The following is a 15,257-nucleotide window of genomic DNA, read 5'->3' as shown; positions in this document are numbered from 1 at the left end:
TTTACTCTAACAACTATGTCACTGAGTGCGTCATAAAAACTATCCATCTTATCTTGATCTGTCCCTTCACAATGCGAATATACGGACACAATCCTAATTTTCTTGTTAGACACTGTCAAATCTATCCACATCAGTCGTTCGTTTACGTATCTTACTGCAACTACGCTGGATTCCATTTGTTTCCTGATGTAAAGCCCTACACCCCATTGTGCTATTCCTGCTTTGACTCCTGACAGGTAAACCTTGTATTCTCTCACTTCCTCTTCTTTCTCACCCCTTACCCGAATGTCACTAACAGCTAAAACGTCCAACCCCATCTTACTTGCAGCCTCTGCCAACTCTACCTTCTTCCCAGAGTAGCCCCATTGATATTAATAGCTCCCCATCTCATTACCATTCGTTTGCCGAGTCGTATCTTAGGAGTCTCTGGTTTGTCAATTGGAAGTGGGGCTCCGTCTCCTCCAAAGGTCTGAGGCATTTTGCTGTGATTGTTGCCAGCATCATATTTAAAGTACCAGGGAAGCAGGTTGCTAGCCTTACTTGCCCCGGGTCCCATTGGGTTTTACCCCTAACGGTTGAGGGACTAACCGGTGGATTTGGTAGTCTTTGCCGTCTGAGCACAAAGGTGACCACGACTCAGAATATGTCCGAGATGCCCAGCCTTATTCCAATGCAACTGGTATCCTGACTGTCAGGACCACTTACTTGGCCACTCATACGTTGCCCGTGGTTCATGAACTGGGACATGACAACAGGAACCCACACCATGAAATACATCCCTAAATAAATTGTCCCAAAATATATAAAGTACACTTATTCCTCTCTTGAGCAGCCCAGAACAGGCTGAGTCCTTTACCCGCCATTACCGCCAACTGCCATCTTGGATTACATCACAGAAGGGATTACAGTGCCCTCTGGTGGCAGTACTGTGTACTATGTCAGTTGGACCCTGGACCTCAAGGTGAACACACTGGATGGAGCTACTGCCTCAAATTGTTTAAATAAAGACTGAAAATAAAGACTTATGTCCATCCTATCCAGCACAGTCTGGGTCCTTTTCCCATCAATTTCTAGAAAGAGGTGGCAGTCAGATGACTTAAGTTAGTGGAGGTAACCCAAGTGACATTTTTTCCCACCATTTCTTAGGTTAGTGGACATAGCTGTGCTGTGATGCATTGTCCTGCTGGAATTTGAACTTCCCGCCATTTTCTGGGGGAGAGGAGGGTGGAGGGGAAGGGGGAGGGAAGGTAACCCAATCAATCTATCTTTCCACCAAAATCTGAACTTCCCACCATGACGTCATTGCGACGTTGCCATATCTATCACCGGCATCTTGGATCCGCCATCGTAAATAAATTTGTAAGCAATGCAGAGTAAGGTGACGCCTCTGTTGTCCCACTACTTTCGTCTACCTGTGAGGAATGTATCCAGTAATTTCAGCCATACACATTTGTTACATCCTGTATAATTCTTTTTTATTCTGATTGTACGATAGTTTTCCACTTGTCTGCCCTTCTTCTCTTTGGGACTCCATGGATATTATTATTCAGGAAGTCTGATCGTATATCTTCAGTCTCGTAGATTTTACAAACTACACTGAATCGTTATTTATTGCTACTTCCCCGAATGATGCCCGAAATTCCGAAGGAATGTTATCTATGCATTCTGACTTAGTTGATCTCAAGTCTTGAAAAGTTCTGTTAAGCTCGATCCCTTATATCTTCCAAATAGGTTCCCATTTCTTCCTTCATCACATCAGACAGATAGTTCCCCTTCAGTGTAGTCTTTACACCTATCCACTCTTTTCTCTGTGTTTAACACTGCAATTCCGCTTGCACCTTAATACTGACAGCTCTGTTTTTAATTTCGCAGGAGACTGCTTTGACTTTTCTATAGACTGAATGTGCCGTTCCGCCAAAAATTTCTTTTTAGATTCTTCACGTTTTTCTTGCAACTATTTCGCTTTTGCTTCCCCACAATTTCTATTTATTTCATTCCTAAGTGAAACATTGCTGTTTTTGGAGCAGCTGTTTCTATACTAGTGCTCTTCAAAATTGGACCAATTTGACATGTTCCTGAAAAATTTTCGTTTTAACCTCTGTTGTTTGGTAATATAGTTGAAACTAACCCACCTATCAATAATGTCTTTCATAAAAAAGATATGGAGAGATAAATTCTGCATTTGATGAAACCAAAAGTGAATTTATTGGACCACCCATTTGTGTACAGCTCCTCATTAAAGTTGTACCATTTTCATCATTAATGAAGACAATTTCAAATGTGGTTCTTCAGTAATTCTTATGTACACTCTTTCGAACACAGAACTATAGTAACCCATTGTCTTGTACTTATAGTAATAGAATAAAATATTAAAATTTTGTAAAATTTGTAAATAATATTAAAAATGTTTTTCATATATCGAGGGTTAAGAACTGAGACCTCGTATCTGACAGATGCCAGAAAACGTCCTGGCTCAAAAAACTTGTAAGTAAAAAAAATATATGTTATAACAAAATGATGCAAAAAAGACAATGCACAACCTGAGAGTAATAAATGATTACGCTCTAAATAAAAAAATTAAAGCAATCAAAATTTTTATTAAAAAGTTATGTTTTTTAGCTCCCCTGTAAAATTTGTCTTTTGTCAGATTCGTGGTCTCCGTTTCCTAATCCTCGATATAATATAGAGACACCCATTCAACTGATATGAAGGAGGCAGGAAGAGAGAGACATTCCTTGACATTAAGTAGTGGTTATTATCTTTCGTAATTACAAAGTTTTACATAAATGTATGAGATGAAAAGGATAAAAGCAGGAATGTACACAAATTTCACATACGTCGACGTTTGACTGTCATTGCACCACTCGGCTCCTCGTAGTATGTAAGTTCCGAGTCCGACGCCCCGTCACTCCGCTTCTCAAAGTCAGTAATTTTTCGTCACCTCATATATACAGTCCATGTCTTCGTCAACATCTGGTTCGTCAGTTTCATCTGCTTTGAGGGAGTTAGTGCATGAGTTCCCCTTGCAGTTGACACAAATTAATGAACACTTAATACCAGCCTTCCGACACCCACAACTACCTGCACAGCCCTTGTTGCATTTGCAGAAAATTGTTGAGAGAAGAGACTGTGGAGCTGGTTCTTTGGAGGTATGAACGGGGCCAAGACCAAACTCTGAAGCCTGCCATCCCCAGAGCAGCGGATCCATCTGGTGTCCAATCCACATTTGTACTTGTAAGTAGGTCCTCAAGCAATGCTGGCGAGCTGTCGCTTTGGAAAACAGGTCGAATCGCAATTTGTCTAAAGTGTCACCTGCCGTACCTCCATAGAGGGTTGTTAAAAATCGGAGGCCAGCTTCGACAATAGCTTCCTCTTGAGTGTCATGCTCTAAGAAAGGTTTGATATCTTACAGAAATTTATTTTTGACCAGTAGATTGACCACCTTCTTCTTGCCCTGACCGAAGAGTGCTGAAGCTGTGTCACATCCACTTATGGCGTGGAGCAATATGAGTGGCAATATTATGTTATTTGCCAGTTTGAAACTGCTGGAACCAAATACTTTTGATGAGGTCTTTCCTCTTCCAGGTTTCAAGAAATATATATTTGCTGATGGTGTGGTTAGGGCATTGAGCATGATGAGAGCGTCCGTATCCTCGCCAACAACCACAACCTTCTCATGTTCCTGTGATACCTCAAGCGCTGTGACAACAATTAGGTCGTCTGCGTCTTCATTAGCTTACTTTACTGAGAAGCCTTTATTTTCAAGCCTCGAAATAAGCAAGCTAATAGACGTGTATTATTTCTGTCATTGGAAAGGAATTGCTCCTGAGTCATAATCACTCGGTAAAGATGACCTCAGGAGTAGTGTGTTTTGCTTCGGCGGAGGCGCTCAGCATATTTGATGCTCTTGGTGGGCAGGTCTCCTGGGTAGCCATCGAACAGCACACTTGTCGCACTTCCGCTGTAGTGTCTTTTTAATTCTACGTATTTGGTTAGCATTAACTGGAATGTTCCACCATTCTTCCACACAACCCGGTGGAGAAGAAATCCACAATCGATGACAAATGCTGCTACTTCCAGGTTTACATCATTCAGTGGTGAGAACAAGTCATATAACACTGACTTGGGAGTCTTCCTCATTCCAAATCCATCGAACAGAGAGAGAGGATAGTGTGCCAGCTCATATCGGAAGAATTCCTTAAGCTGTTGGTCAGGTTTATTGAGAAGTGCTATCCGGCGGAATATGGTTTCAGGGTTCCCTGGTATATCCTCCCCATGAATGGTCGCCAGCCGCGGTGGTCTCGCGGTTCTAGGCGCTCAGTCCGGAACCGCGCGACTGCTACGGTCGCAGGTTCGAATCCTGCCTCGGGCATGGATGTGTGTGATGTCCTTAGGTTAATTAGGTTTAAGTAGTTCTAAGTTCTAGGGGACTGATGACCGCAGATGTTAAGTCCCATAGTGCTCAGAGCCAAACATGAATGGTCACCTCAGATTTAAATCCCTGTATACATCCCTGTCCATTTCACTTTTGGTCTCATCAAACGCAGAATTTATTCCTCTATATCGTTTGTATGAACCACTTTATTGATAGATGGGTTAGTTTCAATGATGAACATGTAAAATTGGTCTAATTTTGAAGATCACTGGTATGGAAACAGGTGCTCCAAAAAATATTCGGATGGTCTCATTCAATGCAGAATTTCACGCCCTACAATTTTTTACTGTATTATTTTTCGATATTGTGAGTCATTTACGAGATATAATGACAAAACCGAACAATACCCTTTTTTCGGGTACATTTTTGCTCCCCCCCCCCCACACGATTTTTCCACAACTCCATCGAGGGGGAAAACATAGGATAGTCATATTGGGCCAAAAATGAAGCCATTAAAACAATAAAACCTTTTGTAGCAATTATTTCCGATTTGTCTAATTTTTAGGCTTAACCCTACTGAAATATACACTCCTGGAAATTGAAATAAGAACACCGTGAATTCATTGTCCCAGGAAGGGGAAACTTTATTGACACATTCCTGGGGTCAGATACATCACATGATCACACTGACAGAACCACAGGCACATAGACACAGGCAACAGAGCATGCACAATGTCGGCACTAGTACAGTGTATATCCACCTTTCGCAGCAATGCAGGCTGCTATTCTCCCATGGAGACGATCGTAGAGATGCTGGATGTAGTCCTGTGGAACGGCTTGCCATGCTATTTCCACCTGGCGCCTCAGTTGGACCAGCGTTCGTGCTGGACGTGCAGACCGCGTGAGACGACGCTTCATCCAGTCCCAAACATGCTCAATGGGGGACATCCGGAGATCTTGCTGGCCAGGGTAGTTGACTTACACCTTCTAGAGCACGTTGGGTGGCACGGGATACATGCGGACGTGCATTGTCCTGTTGGAACAGCAAGTTCCCTTGCCGGTCTAGGAATGGTAGAACGATGGGTTCGATGACGGTTTGGATGTACCGTGCACTATTCAGTGTCCCCTCGACGATCACCAGTGGTGTACGGCCAGTGTAGGAGATCGCTCCCCACACCATGATGCTGGGTGTTGGCCCTGTGTGCCTCGGTCGTATGCAGTCCTGATTGTGGCGCTCACCTGCACGGCGCCAAACACGCATACGACCATCATTGGCACCAAGGCAGAAGCGACTCTCATCGCTGAAGACGACACGTCTCCATTCGTCCCTCCATTCACGCCTGTCGCGACACCACTGGAGGCGGGCTGCACGATGTTGGGGCGTGAGCGGAAGACGGCCTAACGGTGTGCGGGACCGTAGCCCAGCTTCATGGAGACGGTTGCGAATGGTCCTCGCCGATACCCCAGGAGCAACAGTGTCCCTAATTTGCTGGGAAGTGGCGGTGCAGTCCCCTACGGCACTGCGTAGGATCCTACGGTCTTGGCGTGCATCCGTGCGTCGCTGCGGTCCGATCCCAGGTCGACGGGCACGTGCACCTTCCGCCGACCACTGGCGACAACATCGATGTACTGTGGAGACCTCACGCCACACGTGTTGAGCAATTCGGCGGTACGTCCACCCGGCCTCCCGCATGCCCACTATACGCCCTCGCTCAAAGTCCGTCAACTGCACATACGGTTCACTTCCACGCTGTCGCGGCATGCTACCAGTGTTAAAGACTGCGATGGAGCTCCGTATGCCACGGCAAACTGGCTGACACTGACGGCGGCGGTGCACAAATGCTGCGCAGCTAGCGCCATTCGACGGCCAACACTGCGGTTCCTGGTGTGTCCGCTGTGCCGTGCGTGTGATCATTGCTTGTACAGCCCTCTCGCAGTGTCCGGAGCAAGTATGGTGGGTCTGACACACCGGTGTCAATGTGTTCTTTTTTCCATTTCCAGGAGTGTATTTTCAACACCTGTATTTGCGCGTCAACGGGAGGAGAAGTGTTGGTGGAAAGATCTTGATCAAGAGACTTCCCGCGAACGTCTTCGATTAAATTGCAGACGCCGCCACAGATCTCATGAAGTGTCAGTATTGAGAGTGTTTCGTCCGTCTGCTGGGTCTGCTAAGCTCGGCGACGGTGCTGTTCGAGAGGAGTACTGTATCTGCTGGCATCAGGTCGCGTCATATCGCTCTCATCATAAAAAAGTAATGAATCAATTAGACAGATCCATTACAGTTACACGTCTTGTGCAGATATAATACTGATCCGACAAACAGGAAGGAGGTCGTTGTGTGTAAGAGATGATTAAAAGGCTGACGCTATTCCTGTAGCTCTTACAGCCAACAATACCATACGACTCCTCATTTCCTCTCTTCACTGTTTGGTAGTTTGCGACACTAATAACAATGGTCCAAAAGAAACAAAATTAGGTGTGTTTGTACAACGATGTATTTATACTTATTATAAACCCACACTCACATCGTTTTCCGGTCCATATGTGAAACTTATTATCAGGGACTTCTGTAGGGATTTTGATATAGTTTCTACTTATAGAGTGATTCGCGAGGAAGAAGTGTCTATATAAACAATAAATATTTTCCGCGAACTAACTGAGCTATGACGAATTACAGCCCCTGTCCCGCTTTTCTGTTTGTTTGTGAAAACTAATATCAGGAACTACTGTAGAAATTTTGATACAGCTTTCACTAATAGATAGACTGATTCAAAAGGAAGGTTTGTTTATATTATTTGTGTCAGCTGCGCCAGACAATTAGTCCAGCCATAGATACTTAGTACTACATGTACGAAGCTGGTGGAGGTTGTAATTAATAACATACAGAATAATGCAAAAGACAATTGAGGTTTTATTAGACGACGATCAGTTAGGCTTTCTGAAAGAGAAGGGCATGAGAAGGCAGCGGCTGATGATGGAAGCAAGACTTATGAAAAAGTGTTTGTCAGTGCATAACAGTGCAAAATGATAGAAATTCTGAGAAAAATATAGGGGAATTCTACAGGGGAAGACGGGCATTATACAATACGTACGAGAACTAAGAAGGAAAAATAAGAATGGAAGACTAAGAATGAAGTGCTGAGGTTAGGTTGGGTCTAAGACGGGCATATAGACTTTTGCGTCAACTGCTTAACCCGCACGTAGAAGAAGCAAATAAGGAAATAAAAGAAAGTTTCAGGAGTGGGGATAAAATTCGGAGAGATAGGATATTACCCCGATTAGATTTGCTAATGACATTATTATCATCATAAAAGTGAGAATGAATTACAGGACATACTGAATGTAATGAATGCTCTAGTGAGTACAGCCCCTGGTAGTCGTTCCGCGGAGGGTGTACTCCTTCAGCATTCAGTAGGGCGGTTTCTGTGTGCCACTTTTGCGACTTTCCTGTCCCGTGTCCTTAGCACATCTCAGTGCTAAAGCTCACCCAGAAAAGCAGCTGAAACAGCCAGCACCTGTTTAAATTAAAGAATGTTAAAAAAGTAGATTAATGAGCACATACAACCACTGTAACCGCATCAATGCATATCAAAATTCATTTTATCAGACCTGTCTAACTCAGCTCACGTATGGTCGAATTTATTATCAAATATAAATAAAAAGAGATGATCTGAACGGCTTGCCGCTCTTCAAAATGTCGGTTACGTTATTATAAGTTCTTCGCTGCATTTTAGTCTAGAGCTGCTCGTGCTGTTTTTGTAGGAGGTAAAGCGAGCCATTCCTTCCCTCAGAAACATGCCATGGCCACAAATTCTGTCCCAAAGCACGCAGTTTCGTTAGTACTTTTGTTTGATATGTACGTTACTGCGGCAAAATATATTATCATGATGCGGTAGCGTAAAGTCTGAGAAATACCACATAAATCCTGGATAAAATACGGCTGCTAAGCCCTCACCGAGAAGTCTCATCTCTTCCTACAGTGTCAGTATAGTTTTTGTTGTCTGAGAGCTACGGCGAGCATTTCTCGAAAGACGGACTTGGCTGTCTACACGAGAGGTCGCAGAGCGCGACTATCTTAGATCTTGCCCCACTCTCACACTCTAGCCTTGATTACACGGCACGTATTACTCGCAGAAATTCTCTCGGACTGAAAAACTCTCACGCTTATATCTAGCTGTAATTATTATTGTATTTCTGTAATTCCCTCTATAGTGTCATTTGCCGAGAAAGCATTTGGCGGGCGGCCACTATTGGCCACTCCCTGGGGGGACCGTGTTAAGCGTCCTTGTTGCTCGCAGAAACCCACGTATACCTACGTGCTGGCCTTCATTTCTGAGAATCTCAGGTGTCTTTGATCATAAATGTCACTGCCAGCCGCTCGTGGCATGCGCCCTGTCCAGCACGGAAAATCGGATCTACAGAATCCAAGCGCCTTTTTTCTTTAGTTCATTTTAATAACTGCAGTGGAAGACTGTATCGCTACAATGTTCAGGTATAAACTCCGCTCCGGAACACAATTTTAATTTCATTACTCAAAATCAACGCTAATTTGCTTTTTATTAATTTTACTTGTAACATTTAGTCATTTTCTTCTATAGTTCTATGCCCATTTTACAAGGGAACGTCCGTAAGTGACAATAAATGATCTTGATAAAACTTGACGTGTGTATGGAGGGGGCAAAATGGTGCAATACGTATTTTTTTTTTTTTTTTTTTTTTTTTTTTTTTTTTTTTTTTTTTTTTTTGTGAATAGTTTCGCTTGTAAGTAGAACACATGCTGAAAGGCAATTTAGTGAATTAGATTTAGTAGAAATATCTTCGAAACAATTATATGTGAAATATTGCTCTCATATAAAACGTAATTAACGTTCTTGGAAACTGTATAATCAAATTTTGTAATAAATTGAAATTGTGCGAAATATTACACCACCATTAATTAATTCTGAAAAGTGAAAACTTCTGTTACGACATAAATTAAAGAAGCTTTCAAGTCTGTAGAAGATAAATTTGTTAACATCGAGTATAGATTTAAGCGTCAGGAAGTCATTTCTGAAAGTATTTGTATGGAGTGTAGCCATGTATGGAAGTGAAACATGGACGATAAATAGTTTAGACAAGAAGAGAATAGAAGCTTTCGAAATGTGGTGCTACAGAAGAATGCTGAAGATTAGATGGGTAGATCACATAACTAATGAGGAGGTACTGAATAGAATTGGGGAGAAGAGGAGTTTGTGGCACAACTAGACAAGAAGAAGGGACCGGTTGGTAGGACATGTTCTGAGGCATCAAGGGATCACAAATTTAGCACTGGAGGGCAGCGTGGAGGGTAAAAATCGTAGAGGGAGACCAAGAGATGAATACACCAAGCAGATTCAGAAGGATGTAGGTTGCAGTAGGTACTGGGAGATGAAGAAGCTTGCACAAGATAGAGTAGCATGGAGAGCTGCATCAAACCAGTCTCGGGACTGAGGACCACAACAATAACAAACATCCATGCACAATACAACTTTTTCGAAATGTCGTATTTGGAAAATAAGCTGTACGCAATGTGCTGTCAGAGTATTTCCAGCATACATTCAAACATTTATTATTAATTTACTTATTTATTTTACATAAATTTATTTTATGTTTTAAATTGCTATTTTACTTTTAGATTACTTTTTCTGTTTTTTAGTGTACTATTTCATATACATGTATTTTTGAAATGAATGTAATATATGTTGTAACAAAAGTTTTCATTTTTCAAAATTAATTAATGGTGATGGGATATTTTGCAAAATTTCGAATTATTTTAAAATTCGATTTTACTGTTTTCAAGAGCATAAATTATTTATCAACTTTTACATGAGAAACGTTTTTATGTACCATTGCTTCGAAGATATTCCCTCCAAACCTAATATGCTAAATTTCGTTTTGCGGTGTGTTTTATCCTTAATAGTAAATCTGGGCACAAGAAAACTACGTATTGCATTATTTTGCTCCCTCTATACACTCATGAAGATCGCTTATTGACACTTGTAGACGTTCCCTATTTAGTCGAAGACTTCCCCACACTTATGCCCTCTGTGGCCGTTCCTCTCTGCTAGCGGGGACTACGTGTTCACTTCGCATCCTAGCTCCAAAGTAGCCCCCACGTAGACGGTTTACTTACTTGATTTTCAGGTTCAGGTACGTCACATAACGTACTTGAGGATTTACGTTGCGCTTCGCTCGGTAGTGGTCACGATTTCCAACTAAGTCTCCGTTACTTCTATCGGTTTGTAAAGACATCTCTTTTACTTTTATACATTTACTCCTGGTTTGTTCCTGTTACCGTCTTCCGTATGGTATTGTTTCATGGATCTGGTCCGACACAATAAATTTTAGATCGTTTATTTACTGTAAGTTCTGATCAACCACCTTTCCAGCCGGTAATATGAAATGATCTTGATAGCCTTTCGTGAGATATGTTCACTCGTTTCTTAAATAAAAAAATAATTTTTGGCACACCTTGGAATCGCGCCCTAGGATTATACTTTTGTATGACTGTGCCCTTGCTCTTCTGTTCTTTTTAGATAAAATCTAGCGAAGCCTTAACCCGGCAGAACGCGTTATTTGCAATAAAAGTAACTTTACAACTGGAATTTTTCCTTATCTAATCAGAATCAATGTTTTTGGAAAGCAGGCAACTGTGTCACTCACGATAGAATAAATAAAAGAACTAGTGGCCCTTTCAGACGCTGATCAGCTGTTTCCTGAAGATGGCCTAACTAGCCGAAAACTAGTTTGAAATAAACAAAAATCAGTAGAACAAAACAGTATATTTCTTATTCAAAATTATATACATAACTGTTCTACCAATAAGTACCGGAAGAATCCATAAATAAAAAAATAAAACATTGCACCTATTACGCATTTTCTCATGTATAGGTTTTGAGAATTTTGTTCCTATAATCAAGTGAAAATATTTATACTGCTTTGAGTGTGATGTTTGCATATGTGTTGTTCTGACTCTCTTGCACTGGAACAGTCTATTTGTGGTTGCACTGCCATCGGAAGACCGGAATTTATAAATCCCTTCTTTTTTATGTGTCAGCGTTAGAAAGTATAATTTTTTTTGTTTGCCTTTTACAGGTATTGCGCCTCCATAATTGTGAAGAAATCCACATATGCGCTATTGTAGTTATTATCTGGTTCTTAGTTATTTGTTTATACCGCTAATTATTTTTGAATCTCCTGTATGTGTCTACAGCTGTTATTGTCATATCTCACTAGTTCTTCTCTAGGAGTTTGTTTAGTGTGTGACCTATGGCACATTTTTCATTACTGTTCAGCTTCGCGTTGTCTCTTGTGTTCTATGTGGCCAGAATACCTTACATAAGTAACGTTTCCCAAGGAATAGCAAACCTACTTAGATAATATGAAGTGAAAAGTAACTTTTTCCACAAACAAAATCTACATCAGGAATTAGTTCACAACTTAAACAGCAAAAAAAGATAAATACTATACAAAATCACGCATAGAACATGCTCAAGCTACGGCATAGACATGCTGGCAGAAGCTTTCCACTAGATACGCTGAACACAGTTCACAAAATCAGCAATTGCAATAGACATAAACACACTTGACAAGCATTGACAAACATTAAAGAACGTCTTAAAACACGCCACCGCTTCCAGAAATCACATACAGTGAATTTGAATACCTGAAAGCTTTTGTACATCATAAAAACTGAGAACAAAAAGTTCTCAGTGAAAAAACGGGTAGTGTCTCGATTAATTTCTTCAAATGTTTCTCATGTGTATAATTCCTATAGAAAATATATAAATTTGTTCATTCTTTCATCCATTCCATTTAATATTTCAAACAAAATAGCATGAAATAGAAGATACATGGTATGTAAATGTCGGTAGTGTTAGGATAGACATTATAAGTGACAACGAGATATAAATGAGGTAATCCACGAAAAGTGGAACACCTCTGACTGTGTCCAAACTCTTTGGAAGGGCATACAGTCGTAATATCTTTGTACTGTGTTTTGATTTCATATAAACAACAGTTATTTTTGTTTATTTTACGTGTCTAGGATTTAGAAAACACGAAATAATAAAAATGCAACATGTAAATGTACAACATAGTAATACAAAATAATAACAATATTCTGCAAGACAATGTCGAATTTCTATTAGCTGGACCGAAAGCTTCAGAATTCACTGCCTTGACGACCTAATCGCTTGCTGCAGTAGGCAGGTCTTACGTGATGCAAGGATCAGGCACGTTTCTGCTGATCAGGATATGTTGTAGGTCCTGCAGTTCACTACACTCATAGGACTCTTCTACATTCACTTTCTAGGGTTCATCTGGCATTGTGACACCCCAGACCTCAATCGGTTTAGTTCCTTCCAAGGCACGTACGCCGGAATAAATCTCGCGGCAGGTTGCTCTTTGACGTTCTCCCCAATCCTTTCGATTAATGAATTTCGCCATAGCTCTGTTCAGCGAGTTCAGGTTGCTCATGTAATTGCTGGTGTTGTGTTCAAATTATACAGAAGAACAGCAGCAGAAAAGGAGAAAAAGAAGCAGAAAATCTATCCCAGACATCCCCCACTCTGGGTTTCTGCACGATGAGGGAGGCAAAGCAGACAAAAACAAAATATAATTTTGTAGCATTGGCACATAAAAAATAACAAGACATTCTGACTGCTGTAAAACCACGAAAAGACGACTGTAGTGCATAAGTTGAAGAACACACGTGGAAGCTTCACACAAAATATCAATGTAAATATTTGCATTGAAATACGAAAATAGAGTGTCGAAACGTGTTGTGATATGTATTAAGAAGCACAGTATTTCCGTGAAAGGCATACTCCAACACCCCGACTTCTTCTACCAATAACATGGAAAATTCAGCTTACTCGCTACGAAAATTAATCTTTTTTGTGACGCCTACTGTTCCTGCATTCGTCTTGTATTGATCCAGTACAGAGTGCGCAACGCTTAACATTAGATGTGATTGAAGGCACAAAAAATGTAAATGTACAGGTGCTTGGTGCACTTAGTGAGAATGGCGCGCATAAAGCATGGAAAGGGAAGAAAGCGAAACGCTTCAGCCGTTCTTTAAGTACTACAGGCTGGCGGCAATGCGGAAACAGCACATTCATCGCCGGCCGTTCGCAGCTGCAGTCGGGGGATAGCGCCCGACTCGAGAGTAATGGCAGCTGAGAGCCATCACTCTCCCTGAGACATGGGCGGGACGCCGCCGCGGTAATTAAAGCGTACCGGGCTCAGCAAGAAGCCGTATCCGCCACTAATCGCGACCGAAGGATGATGCGGCGCGTTAAGTACCTGCCGACCACTGACCGTTACGCGCCGCGGGCACAACTCAGCTTTTCGTCCATCTACAGTCTACACGAACGACACACTCGTGGCGTGCATCGCCAATGATCACAAACCTATATCACTATACATTTTTTAGTTCAACGTTGTTACAAATAAACCCGAAAAGCTCTTGGCTGATTTATTTCAAAATTGTAGATGATACTCCGATAAACATTAGGACCGACACAGCCTACACATTTTTTTGAATGTATACAGGGTGGTCCATTGATCGTGACCGGGCCAAATATCTCACGAAATAAGCGTCAAACGAAAAAAACTACAAAGAACGAAAGTTGTCTTGCTTGAAGGGGGAAACCAGATGGCGTTATGGTTGGCCCGCTAGATGGCGCTGCCATAGGTCAAACGGATGTCAGCTGCGTTTTTTTAATAGAACCACAAATTTTTATTACATATTCGTGTAGTACGTAAAGAAATATGAGTGTTTTACTTGGACCACTTTTTTCGCTTTGTGATAGATGGCGCTGTAATAGTCACAAACATATGACTCACAATTTCAGACGAACAGTTGGTAACAGGTAGGTTTTTTCAATTAAAATACGGAACATAGGTACGTTTGAACATCTTATTTCAGTTGTTCCAATGTGATACATGTACACTCTTTGACATAAAACTCGACCGGCGGCCGGCCGCTTTAGAGGCTAAGTCCGTGCCGATCGCAACATGGCACAGAAAAACTGGCCAACTCACTAATGCTCCAAATCCGGTTATCTGCACAATCTGGCAACACTGTAGACTGCGGCACTTCCTGGAGGAAAACTTGTCCCATGATAGAGAACCTCTAGGCTTATTACGCCTGTGGTCTAGCGGTAGCGTGCGTTGTTTCCGTTCATAATGTCAGTGGATCGAGAGCAGCTGGCATAAAATATTTTTATAGCCTCTTCTGTCTGAATGCTGAAGACGTGAATGTAATGGTAGCGCAGATTGAATCTATTTCGCTTTCTGACACACCGATATCAAAATTTTATCCAGTAACGATTTTGCGGCACATTTCCTGCAGACTGTCCTCCTCTGGACGCCGTATGCGGCAAAGCTCCGGGATCCGTTTGCTGGCTACTGGCAGCGGCCGTGGCGACAGCAGCGCCGCTGCACTCCCCCGTTCTTTATCGAAAGCGCCTGCTCCCGCTCATCGCTTTTGATGATTTAAAACGCTTTATTATTAAATGTTGCTCCACAGAAAATTTCTACAACTTCCATTCACGCTCAAAAGCAACGGAGACAGACGCCCTGATTAGTAGGCGGGTATTATATTACATTAATCGGCAAGAGCTGAGTATGGCCCGAAATTAATTTTATAGACTGGGACGAAATTAAACCACCTCACTACATTCGATGAATTTATAAATGCTTCATACCTCGTTTCTTTTCCTTTCAAACTCAATTATTTGTGCAACTTTAGGTCAATGTTTGGATGTTTTCGTCAAGCCAGAGTGAGCGTCTGTGGTGTAAAGTGTATTACAGTTTTTGTTTCATTCCTTATGGTAAGTCTACGCGATAAACTGTGTGA

Source organism: Schistocerca serialis, chromosome 9 (genome assembly GCF_023864345.2).
Source record: "Schistocerca serialis cubense isolate TAMUIC-IGC-003099 chromosome 9, iqSchSeri2.2, whole genome shotgun sequence".
Lineage (NCBI taxonomy): Eukaryota > Metazoa > Arthropoda > Insecta > Orthoptera > Acrididae > Schistocerca > Schistocerca serialis.
This window is presented reverse-complemented; position numbering follows the sequence as displayed.